The following is a 12,132-nucleotide window of genomic DNA, read 5'->3' on the forward strand; positions in this document are numbered from 1 at the left end:
TTGGATAATTTTTTGGGGAGATTTGGGTGAGTTTATGGTCGTTTTTTGGGGAGATTTGGGTGAGTTTTGCATCATTTTTAGGGAGATTTGGGAGAGTTTCTGGTCATTGTTTGGGGAGATTTGAGTTTGTTTTGGGTCATTTTTTGGGGAGATTTCTGTGAGTTTTTGGTTACTTTTTGGGGAGATTTGGGAGACTTTCTGGTCATTTTTTAGGGGCATTTCGGTGAGTTTCTGGTCATTTTTTGGGAAGGTTTCTTTGAGTTTGTGGTCATTTCTTGGGGAGATTTGTGTGAGTTTCTGGTCATTTTTTGGGAAGGTTTCTGTGAGTTTCTGGTCATTTTTAGGGTGATTTGGGTGAGTTTCTGGTCATTTTTTGGGGAGATTTGAGTTAGTTTCTTGTCATTTTTTGCAGATATTTGGGTGAGTTTTTGGTCATTTTTTTGGGAGATTTTGGTGACTTAAGGGACATTTTTTGGGGAGATTTGGGTGAGTTTGTTGTCTTTTTTGGGAAGAGTTCTGTGAGTTTTGGGTAATTTTTTGGGGGGATTTTTGTGAGTTTGTTGTCGGACTTTTGGTGGAGATTTCTGTGAGTTTCTGGTCATTTTTTGGAAAGATTTGGGTGAGTTTCTGGGGTTTTTTTGGGGGATTTTAAACAGGAAACAACAGTCCTTATAGTCAGGAAAGGTAGCCAGCGAACTTCGACTTTGTAATGCAGTTGGTTTGTCAGCGTGGAGACTCCATGGGGAGCAAGGGCTTTCTGTGCTTTGCATCTCTTCTGTGGGAGGAATCTTTGTTTGTATGCAATGTTGGGTGTTGGGCTGTCAGTTGGGAGGCAGGTATGAAAACAAGAAATCACAGTCCTTATCCGCTGGAAAGAACACCTGGAAGCTTTGGCTTTGTGCTGCGGTTATTTTGTCAGCCTGGAGACTCCATCCGGAGCAAGAATTTCTGTACTGGCACCTTTAGTGTAGGAGGAATCTTTGTATGCAATTTTGGAAGTCGGTCTGGCAGTTGGGAGGCAGGGCTGAAAACAGGAAGAACAGCCCTTATCTGCAGGAAAGAAAGCCTGGAAGCTTTGGTTTTGTGCTGCAGTTGGTTTGTCAGCCTTGGGACTCCATGGGCAGCTAGAACTTGCTCTGCTTGCATCTCTTCTGTGGGAGGCATCTTTGTTTGTATGCAATTTTGGGAGTCAGGCCGGCAGTTGGGAAGCAGGTCTTGAAATAGGAAACAACAGCCCTTATAGTCAGGAATGAAAGCCAGCAAGCTTTTGCTTTGTACTGCAGTTGGTTTGTCAGCATGGAGACTCCATGTGGAGCAATAGCTTGCTGTGCTGGCAACTTTGGTGTGGGAGGAATCTTTGTTTGTATGCAATGTTGGAAGTCGGGCTGGCAGTTGGGAGTCATGTCTGAAAACAGGAACAACAGTCCTTATTGCCAGGAAAAAAAGTCTGGAAGCTTTGACTTTGTACTGTAGTTGGTTTGTCAACCTGAAGACTCAACGGGGAGAAAGAGTTTCCGTGCTGGCATCATTGCTGTGGGAGGAATCTTCGTCTGTTGGCAATTTTAGGAGTCGGACCGGCAGTTGGGAGGCAGGTCTGGAAACAGGAAGTGACAGCCTTTATCACCATGAAAGAAAACCTGAAAGATTTGGCTTTGTGGTACAGTTTGTTTGTCAACCTGGGTATGCAGGTTTTCAACCTGGGGAGGCAGGAAGAGCTTTCTGTACTGGCAACTTTGGTGTGGGAGGAATCTTTGTTTACATGCAATTTTGAGTGTCGGGATGGCAGTTGGGAGGCAGGTCTGAAAACAGGCAACAAGAGCCCTTAACCCCAGGAAAGAAAGCCTGCAAGTTTTGGCTTTGTGGTGCAGTTGGTTTGTCAGCCTGTGGATGCCATATAGAGCAAGAGCTTTCTGTGCTGGACACTTTGGTGTGGGAGGAATCTTTGTTTACAGGCAATTTTGGGGGTCAGGCCGGCAGTTGGGAAACAGGTCTTTAAACAGGAAACAACAACCCTTATAGTCAGGAAAGAAAGCCAGCAAGCTTTGGCTTTGTGCTGCAGTTTGTCAGCCTGGAGACTCCATAGGGAGTAAGAGTTTTCTGCGCTTGCATCTTTGGTGTGGGAGGAGTTCTTTTTTATGTGAAATTTTGGGTGTCAGGCTGTCAGTTGGGAGACAGGTATGAAAACAAGAAATCACAGCCCTTACCTGGTATAAAGAACACCTGGAAGCTTTGACTTTGTGCTGCGGTTGGTTTGTCAGCCTGGAGACTCCATCCGGAGCAAGAGATTTCTATGCTGGCAACTTTGGTGTGGGAGGAATCTTTGTTTCTATGCAATGTTGGGAGTCGGGCTGGCAGTTGGGAAGCCGGTCTGAAAACAGGAAACAACAGACCTTAACCCCAGGAAAGAAAGCCAGCAAGCTTTGACTTTGTGCTGCAATTGGTTTGTCAGCCTGGAGACTCCATGGGGATCAAGAGCTTTCTGCGCTTGCATCTTTGGTGTGGGACGAATCTTTGTGTGCAATTTTGGAAGTCGGTCTGGTAGTTGGGAGAAGAGGCTGAAAACAGGAACAACAACCCTTATCTGCAGAAAAGAAAGGCTGGAAGCTTTGGCTTTGTGCTGCAGTTTGTTTGTCGGTCTGAAGACTCACTGGGGAGAAAGTCTTTCCGTGCTGGCATCATTGCTGTGGGAGGAATCTTTTTCTATAGGTAATTTTAGGAGACAGGCTGTCAGTTGGGAGGTAGGTCTGTGTACAAGGTTCGAGCTGGCTTCCCGCCAAGTCCCCCGAAACTCGACAACAAGGACCCGCCTCCCAGAGAGGGAAAAGAGGGGAAAAAAAACCTAAGCAGCCAAAGCTATAGCAAATATATATATATATATATATATTTTGCATATGAGACAGATACACAAAAGGAGAATACCACACACCTGGGGGGGGGGGGGGGGGAAGGGAAAGGGAGAAAGACAAAAAGGGGCAAGGACCGAGCAAGTCAAACAGCCAACCGAAGGCAAACTAGCAGAAATCTCACCACTTCCCTTCGAACAGGCAGGATGACCTGATGCGGTCCAAGGCTCTCCCCTCACGCGTGGCGGATAACGGCAGTCACTGTAGGCCTCGGCTCCAGATAAGCCCGATCGAAACAGGGACCCACCGTTCTCGAATCTCGCCGGAGAGGAAGAGGGCGCAATCCCTCCCACTGGCTTTATTTATACCTCCAGTTACGTAAAGGAATAGCATGGAATACTTCCGTGATCACTTCTCTAGTTCCTTCCTGGTTACAAGTTGGTCTCCAGGAAGGCCTAGAGTGAAACCACCACATTCTGAAAACAGGAAGTGACAGCCTTTATCGCCAGAAAAGAAAACCTGGAAGCTTTGGCTTTGTGTTGCAGTTGGTTTGTCAACCTGAGGACGCCATAAGCAGCAAGAGCTTTCTGTGCTGGCAACTTCAGTGTGGGAGGAATCTTTGTTTACATGCAATTTTGGAAGTCGGGCCGGCAGCTGGGAGGCAGGTCTGAAAACAGGAAACAAGAACACTTATCTGCAGGAAAGAAAGCCTGGAAGCTTTGGCTTTGTGGAGCACTTGGTCTGCCAGCCTGAAGACTCACTGGGGAGAAAGAGTTTCCATGCTGGCATCATTGCTGTGGGAGGAATTTTTGTCCACAGGTAATTTTGGTAGTCGATCTGGCAGTTGGGAGGCAAGGCTGAAAACAGGAAGTTACAGTCTTTATCGCCAAGAAAGAAAGTCTGGAAGTTTCGGATTTGTGCTGCAGTTGGTTTGTCAACCTGGGGATGCTATAGGCAGAGAGTTTTCTGTGCTGGAAACTTTGGTGTTAGAGGAATCTTTGTATGCAATTTTGGAAGTGCATCTGGCATTTGGGAAGGAGGTCTGAAAACAGAAAACAACAGCCCTTATCTGCAGGAAAGAAAGCCTGGAAGATCTGACTTTGTGGTGCAGTTGGTTTGTCAACCTGGAGACACCATGGGGAGCAAGAGCTTTCTGTGCTTGCAGCTTTGGTGTGGGAGGAATCTTTGTTTGTATGCAATTTTGGGTGTCGGACTGTCAGTTGGGAGGCAGGGCTAAAAATAGAAAACAAAAGCCGTTATCCCCAGGAAAAAAAACCTGCAAGCTTAGGTTTTGTGATGCAGTTTCTTTGTCAGCCTGGAGACTCCGTGTGGAGCAAGAGCTTTCTGTGCTGGCAACTTTGGTGTGGGAGGAATCTTTGTTTGTATGCAATGTTGGAAGTCGGGTCGGCAGTGGGAAGCAGGTCTGAAAACAGGAAACAAGAGCCCTTAACCCCAGGAAAGAAAGCCTGGAAGCTTTGGCTTGGTTTGTCAGCCTGGAGACTCCATGGGGAGTAAGAGCTTTCTGCGCTTGCATCTTTGGTGTGGGAGGAGTCTTTGTTTATGTGCAATTTTGGGTGTTGGGCTGGCAGTTGGGAGGCAGATATGAAAACAGGAAATCACAGCCCTTATCCACAGGGAAGAATACCTGGAAGCTTTGGCTTTATGGTGCAGTTGGTTTGTCAGCCTGGAGACTCCATCCAGAGCAAGAATTTCTGTGCTGGTACCTTTGGTGTAGGAGGAATCTTTGTATGCAATTTTGGAAGTCGGTCTGGCAGTTGGGAGACAGGGCTGAAAACAGGAAAAGCAGCCCTTATCGGCAGGAAAGAAAACCTGGAAGCTTTGGTTTTGTGCTGCAGTTGGTTTGTCAGCGTGGAGACTCCATGAGCAGCAAGAGCTTTCTGTACTTTCACCTTTGGTGTTGGAAGAGTTTCCGTGCTTGCATCATTGCTGTGGGAGGAATCTTCGTCCGTTGGCAATGTTAGGAGACAGACCGGCGGTTGGGAGGCAGGTCTGAAAACAGGAAGTGACAGCCTTTATCGCCAGAAAAGAAAGCCTGGAAGCTTAGGCTTTGTGTTGCAGTTGGTTTGTCAACCTGAGTACGCCATAAGCAACAAGAGCTTTCTGTGCTGGTATCTTTGCTGTGAGAGGAATCTTTGTTTACATGCAGTTTTGGGTGTTGGTCTTGCAGTTGGGAGGCAGGTCTGAAAACAGGAAACAACAGCCCTTATCTGCAGGAAAGAAAGCCAGTAAGCTCTGGCTTTGTGGTGCAGTTGGTTTGTCAACCTGAAAACTCAATGGGTAGAAAGAGTTTCCATGCTGGCATAATTGCTGTGGGAAGAATTCTTCGTCCGTAGGCAATTTTCCGAGTCGGGCCGGTAGTTGGGAGTCAGGGCTGAAAAAAGGAAGTGACAACCTCTATCACCGGGAAAGAAAGCCAGGAAGCTTTGGCTTTGTTGTGCAGTTTGTTTTTCAGCCTGGAGACTCCATGGGGAGCAAGAGCTTTCTGTGCTGGCAACTTTGCTGTGAGAGTAATCTTTGGATGCAATGTTGGAAGTCGGTCTGGCAGTTGGGAGGCATGTCTGAAAACAGGAAACAACAGCCTTAATCTGCAGGAAAGAAAGCCTGGAACCTTTGGTTTTGTAGTGCAGTTGATTTGTCAGTTTGGAGACTCCCTGTGGAGCAAGAGCTTTCTGTGCTGTCACCTTTGATGCGGGAGGAATCTATATTTACATGGAATTTTGGGTGTCGGGCTGTAAGTAGGGAGGCAGGTCTGAAAACAGGAAACAACAGCCCTTATCCCCATGAAAGAAAGCCAGCAAGCTTTGGCTCACAAAATTGCATACAAAGATTCCTGCCACACCAAAGATGCAAGCACAGAAAGCTCTTGCTGCCCATGGAGTGGCCAGAATCACACATCAGCTGCACAACAAAACCAAATCTTCCAGGCTTTCTTTCCTGGCAATAAAGGCTGTTGTTTCCTATTTTCAGACCTGCTTCCCAACTGACAGCGCGACTTCAAAAATTGCATACAAACAAAGATTTCTCCCAGACTAAAGTTGACAGCACAGAAAGCTCTTGCTCCACATGGAGTCCCAAGGAAGACAAACCAACGGCACCACAAAACCAAAGTTTCCAGGCTTTCTTTCCTGGCAATAAGGGCTGTTGTTTCCTGTTTTCAGACTTTCCTCCCAACTGCCAGCCCAACTCCCAAAATTGCATATAAACAAATATTCCTTCCTCAAGAAAAAGTGCCAGTACAGAAAGTTCTTGGTCTGCTTAAAGTCTTTAGGCTAGCAAAGCAACTGCACCATAAAACCAAAGCTTTCAGGTTGTATTTCCTGCAGATAAGGGCTGTTGTTTCCTGTCTTCAGACATGCCTCCCAAGTGACAGACCGACTTCCAAAATTGCATCCAAAGATTCCTCTCACAGCAAAGATGCCAGCACAAAAAGCTTATGCTCCCCATGGAGTCTCCAGGTGAACAAACCAATTGCACCACAAAGTAAAAGCTCGCAGGCTTACCTTCCTGGGGATAAGGGCTGATGTTTCCTCTTTTTAGACCTGCCTCCCAACTGACAGCCCAACTCCCAAAATTGCATATAAACAAAGATTCCTTCCACACCAAAAGTGCCAGTACAGAAAGTTCTTGGTCCTCATGGAGTCTCCAGGCTAGCAAACTAACTGCACCATAAAGCCAAATCTTCCAGGTTTTCTTTCCAGCGGATAAGGGCTGTGATTTCTTGTTTTCATTCCTGCCTCCCAACTGCCGACCCGCCTCCTAAATTGCACATAAACAAAGACTCTTCCCACACCAAAGATGCCAGCGCAGAAATGTCTTGCTCCCCATGGAGTCTCCACCTTGACAAACCAACTGCACCACAAAGCCAAAGCTTGCTTGCTTTCTTTCCTGCAGATAACGGCTGTTGTTTTCTGTTTTCCCAACTGCAAGACGGACTTCCAAAATTGCATATAAACAAAGATTCCACCCACAGCAAAGATGCCAGCACGGAAACTCTTTCTCCCCATTGAGTCTTCAGGCTGACAAACCAACTGCACCACAAAACCAAAGCTTGCTGGCTTTCTTTCCTGCAGATAAGGGTTGTTGTTTCCTGTTTCAAGACCTGCCTCCCAACTGCCATTCCAACACCCAAAATTGCATGTAAAAAGAGATTCCTCCCACACGAAAGGTGCAAGCAGAGAAAGCTCTTGCTGACCATGGAGTCCCCAGGCTGACAAACCAACTGCACCACAAAGTCAAAGCTCACAGGCTTTCTTTCCTGGCAATAAGGGCTGTTGTTTCCTGTTTTCAGACCTGTTTCCCAACTGCAGTTCTGACTTCCAAATTTGCATATAAACAAAGATTCCTCTAACACCAAAGTTTCCAGCACAGAAAACTTTTTCTGCCCATGGAGTTTCCAGGCTGACAAACCAACTGCATCATAAAACCAAAGCTTCTAGGTTTTCTTTCCAGCGGATATAGGCTGTGATTTCTTGTTTTCATACCTGCTTCCCAGCTACCAGCTCAACACCCAAAATTACACATAAAAAAAACTTCTCCCACACCAAAGATGCCAGCACAGAAAGCTCTTGCTCCCCATTGAGTCTCCAGGCTGACAAACCAACTGCACCACAAAGCCAAAGCTTACTGGTTTTCTTTCCTGTAGATAAGGGCTGTTGTTTCCTGTTTTCAGACCTGTTTCCCAACTGCCAGACCGATATCCAAAATTGCATACAAGCATAGATTTTTCCCGCAAGAAAGGTGACAGCACAGAAAGCTCTTGCTTCTCATGGAGCCTTCAGGCTGACAAACCAACTGCACAACAAAGCCAAAGCTTCCAGGCTTTCTTTGCTGCAGATAAGGGCTGTTGTTTTCTGTTTTCAGACCTGCTTCTCAACTGTTCGATGGACTTCCAAAATTGCATGTAAACACATATTCCTCCCAGACTAAAGTTGCCAGCACAGAACGCTCTTGCTTCCTAGGGCGTCCCCAGGCGGACAAACCAACTGCACCACAAAACCAAGTCTTCCAGGCTTTCTTTCCTGGTGATAAAGACTGTCACTTCCTGTTTTCAGCCCTGCCTCCCAACTGCTGGCCCAACTCTCAAAATTGCCTACGGACAAAGATTCCTCCCATGGCAATGATGCCAGCATGGAAACTTTATTTCCAAATTGAGTCTTCAGACTGACAAACCAACTGCACCACAAAGTCAAAATTTGCTGGCTTTCTTTACTGGATAAAAGGGTTGTTGTTTCTGTTTTCACACCTCTTTCTCAACTGCACAACGCACTTCCAAAATTGCATGTAAACAAAGATTCCTCACACACTAAAGCTGCCAGAACAGAAAGCTCTTGCTGTCTAGGGCATCCCCAGGCTGACAAAGAAACTGCACCACAAAGCCAAATTTTCCAGGTTTTCTTTCCTGGAGATAAAGGCTGTCACTTCCTGTTTTCAGACCTGCCTCCCAACTGCCAGTCCGACTCCCAAAATTGCCTACGGACAAAGATTCCTCCCATGGCAATGATGCCAGCATGGAAACTTTCTCCCCATTGAGTCTTCAGACTGGCAAACCAACTTTACCATGAAGTCAAAGCTTGCTGGCTTTCTTTCCTGCACATAAGGGCTTTTGTTTCCTGTTTTCAGACCTGAGATGAAACTGCCAGCCTGACACCCAAAACTGCATATGGAAGAAAATTCTTCCCAAATCAAAGCTGCCATGACAGAAAGCTCTTACTGACCATGGTGTGCCCTGGATGGTCCACCAATTGCAAGACAAAGTCAAAACTTCTAGGCTTTCTTTGCTGGGGATAATGGTGATTGTTTCCTGTTCTCAGCCCTGCACTCCAACTGCCATTCCTCGCTGACAAAGTTCCACATATACCGAGATTCTTCCCACACAGAATAGGCCAGTCTACAAAGCTCATGCTGCCCATGGAGTGTCCAGGTTGACCCACCAGTTGCACCAGAAACCCAAATCTTCCAGGCTTCCTTTCCTGGCCAGAAGGGCTGTTGCTTCCTGTTTTCAGCCCTCAGATGAAACTGCCAGCCTGACACACAAAATTGCATACAGATGAAGTTTCCTAACAAATCAAATGTGCCACGACAGAAAGTTCTTTCTGCCCATGGAGTGCCCAGGCTGGTCCATCAACTGCAAGGCAAAGCAAACTTCCAGGTTGTCTTTGCTGCGGATAATGGCGATTGTTTCCTGTTCTCAGCCCTGCACTCAAACTACCATTCCTCTGTGACAAAATTCCCTACGAACCAAGATTCCTCCCAGATGGAATAGACCAGTCTAATAACATCTTGCTGCCCATGCAGTGCCCAGGCTGGCCCACCAATTGCACCAGAAAGCCAAATCTTCCAGGCTGATAGAATGATGATAACGGTAAGTAAGAGCATTCCAGCGGAAGTGCTGCACCATTAACGGCGCGTGCAAGGAGAGCGAAGTAAGATTGTCTGGAGCGAACACTTACAAGAGAGCAAAGGATAGAAGGTACTTTGCAAGGCATATCAGCATGAGCTTGATGCTGCTCTTCCACCTAGGAAGACTGGGAAAGTCTCAGGACCCTCTACGTCCCTCGAAATCCCCTGCTACACCTTGAGAAGTTGCAGCACTGCCGCTGGAAAGCTCTTACTTACCGTTATCATCATTCTATCATTTTTCACCTGATCATAAATAAAGCAAAGGCCATTTTAGCAGTAACTTAACTGAACAGTATGTTTTCTGTAGTGTGACATGTGCCAGGGATCACTCTGGAGTTGGTCTAGAGAAGGGACTGGGAGTAAGGGTCTCCATGTGCCAAGCCCCAAAGCCCTTCACCTGACCTTTCAGATGAGTGGTGAACGGCTCTCTCAGCCCCAGCCATCGCAGGCAGCGCTCTGGTGGGTGCCCCGTGTGTTCCCTGCTTGTGCATGGGTGTCACCTACTGAGTCCTCATCCTGTCCCCTGCTCACCCCTCAGCTTTTTCCCTGGGGAATATGCTGTCCTTGCCACTGCTTTGACTCGGACATCCAGCAGTCCTGCTGGAGCCACGTTCCTCTCTAACACTGTGCATTTTCCCAGTAGAGCAAGGCACAGCCAGAGACCCTGGGCTGCTGCCCAGCAAGGTTCATCTCCTGTTCCTGGGCAGCTGGGAGAGAGGTGTTTGTCCTAGGCAGAGGATGAAGTACAGGGATGAAGCTCCAGAGGCGGAGGAGACACGTGTTCCCCGCGAAAGCTGCAACCAGACCAGAGGGCTGTTTTGTGACTCTCTCAGCAAACAGACAGTTTGGTGTGAGCATAAACCTTGGCTCTCTCGTCCTCGCTCTCTGCCAGCGCAACCTAGTGATTAAGTTCTGGCTTTTCATCACTGCACCCTTCTTCTTCCTCCCAGGAAAGACTCAACAGCCTTTTAAGAGTTGCATATGTGGAAATACTATCAAAGAAAGAAAATTGTTTGCAGAGTATATTCTCGTCTTTGCTATATTGTATGTGTTCATTACAGACGATCCTACCTCGCTAAGAAAAAGAGAAGAGAATGAAGAGACACCTTAACATGGGAACTTTGGTTTTCTGGTGCAATTGGTGGGCTGGCCTGGGCACTCCACGGGCAGCAAGAGCTTTCTGTCATGGCACCGTTGGTGTGGAAGGAATCTTTGTCCATATGCACGTTTGGGAGTCAGACTGGCAGTTTCAGGGCAGGGATGAAAACAGGAAACAAGAGCCCTTATCCCCGGGAAAGACAGTCTGCAAGCTTTGGTTTTCTGGGGCAGTTGGTGGGCCAGCCTGGGCACTCCATGGGCAGGAAGAGCTTTGTGGACTGACCTATTCTGTCTGGGAGGAATCTTGGTTTGTGTGGAATTTTGTCAGGGAGGAATGGCAGTTGGAGTGCAAGGCTGAGAACAGGAAACAATCGCCATTATCCCCAGCAAAAAAAGCCTGGAAGTTTTGACTTTGTCTTGCAGTTGGTGGGCCACCCGGGGTACACCATGGGCAGCAAGAGCTTTCTGTCGTGGCACCTTTGATTTTAGAGGAATCTTTGTTGTATGGAATTTTGGATGTCAGGCTGGTCATTTCATCTCAGGGTTGAAAATAGGAAACAACAGCCCTTCTGCCCAGGAAAGGAAGCCTGGAAGCTTTGACTTTCTGGTACAATTGGTGGGTCAGCCTGGGCACTCTATGGGCAGCAAGTGCTTTCTGTCATGGCACCGTTGGTGTGGGAGGAATCTTTGTCTGTATGCAATTTTGGGTGTCAGGCTGGTAGTTTCATCTCAGTGCTGACAAGATGAAACTGCCAGCCCTTCTGACCAGGAAAGGAAGTCTGGAAGCCTTGGCTTTCTGGTGCAATTGGTGGGCCAGCCTGAGCAGTGCATGGGAAGCAAGAGTTTTTTAGACTGGTCTATTCTGTCTGGGAGGAATCTTGGTTTGTGTGGAAGTTTGGCAGGGAGGAATGGCAGTTGGAGTGCAGGGCTGAGAACAGGAAACAATCGCCATTATCCCCAGCAAAAAAAGCCTGGAAGTTTTGACTTTGTCTTGCAGTTGGTGGGTCACCCAGGGCACACCATGGGCAGCAAGAGCTTTCTGTCGTGGCACATTTGATTTGGGAAGAATTTTCATCCGTATGCAATTTTGGGTGTCAGGCTGGCAGTTTCATCTCAGGGTTGAAAAGATGAAACAACAGCCCTTCTTGGCAAGGAAAGGAAGCTGGAAGCTTTGGCTTTCTGGCGCAATTCCTGCAAATGTTTTATCTCTGTTCTGATGTTTAAAAGGGCAGAACCATATCAGGAGCCCATAGGTATAGGAGAGTGAGCTTGATGCTGTTCATCCACCTGGGAAGACTGAGAAAGTCTCAGGACCCTCCACGTCCCTCGAAATCCCCTGCTACACTTTGAGAAGGTGCAGCACTTCCAGGTGCAGCTCTGTTATCTCTGGGCTTGGAGGTGTTTCTTCCTCCCAGGAAATACTCAACAGCCTTTTAAGACCCGTGTGTGGAAATACCATCGAAAAAGAAAAATTCTTGCAAAGTATCTTCTCGTCTTTGCTATATTGCATGTGTTCATTACAGACGATTTTACCTTGCTAAGGAAATGAGGAGAGAACGAAGAGACACCTCAACCTGGGAACTTTGGCTTTCTGGGGCAGTTGCTGTGCCAGCCTGGAACTCCATGGACAGCAAGAGCTTTGTAGACTGGGAGGAATCTTGGTTTGTGTGGAATTTTGTCAGGGAAGAATGGCAGTTGGATTGCAGGGTTGAGAACAGGAAACAATCGCCATTATCCCCAGCAAAGAAAGCCTGGAAGTTTTGACTTTGTC

General features: G+C 47.3%; 1 long non-coding RNA gene across 1 annotated transcript in view; it reads right to left on the reverse strand.

Moving 5' to 3' along the window:
• Positions 1-11,929, reverse strand: part of LOC113950176 — a 16,001-nt gene extending 4,072 nt beyond the window's left edge. The window contains exons 1-2 of the long non-coding RNA XR_003528687.1: positions 11,920-11,929; positions 7,803-7,808 (exon numbers count right to left, since the gene is read on the reverse strand). This is a non-coding gene — a long non-coding RNA (uncharacterized LOC113950176). The remainder of the gene's footprint in view (positions 1-7,802; positions 7,809-11,919) is intronic.
• Between the last annotated feature and the right edge of the window lie 203 nt (positions 11,930-12,132).

The sequence above is a fragment of the Corapipo altera genome, unplaced genomic scaffold, assembly GCF_003945725.1.
Source record: "Corapipo altera isolate COAL_440 unplaced genomic scaffold, ASM394572v1 53, whole genome shotgun sequence".
Taxonomy (NCBI): Eukaryota; Metazoa; Chordata; class Aves; order Passeriformes; family Pipridae; genus Corapipo; species Corapipo altera.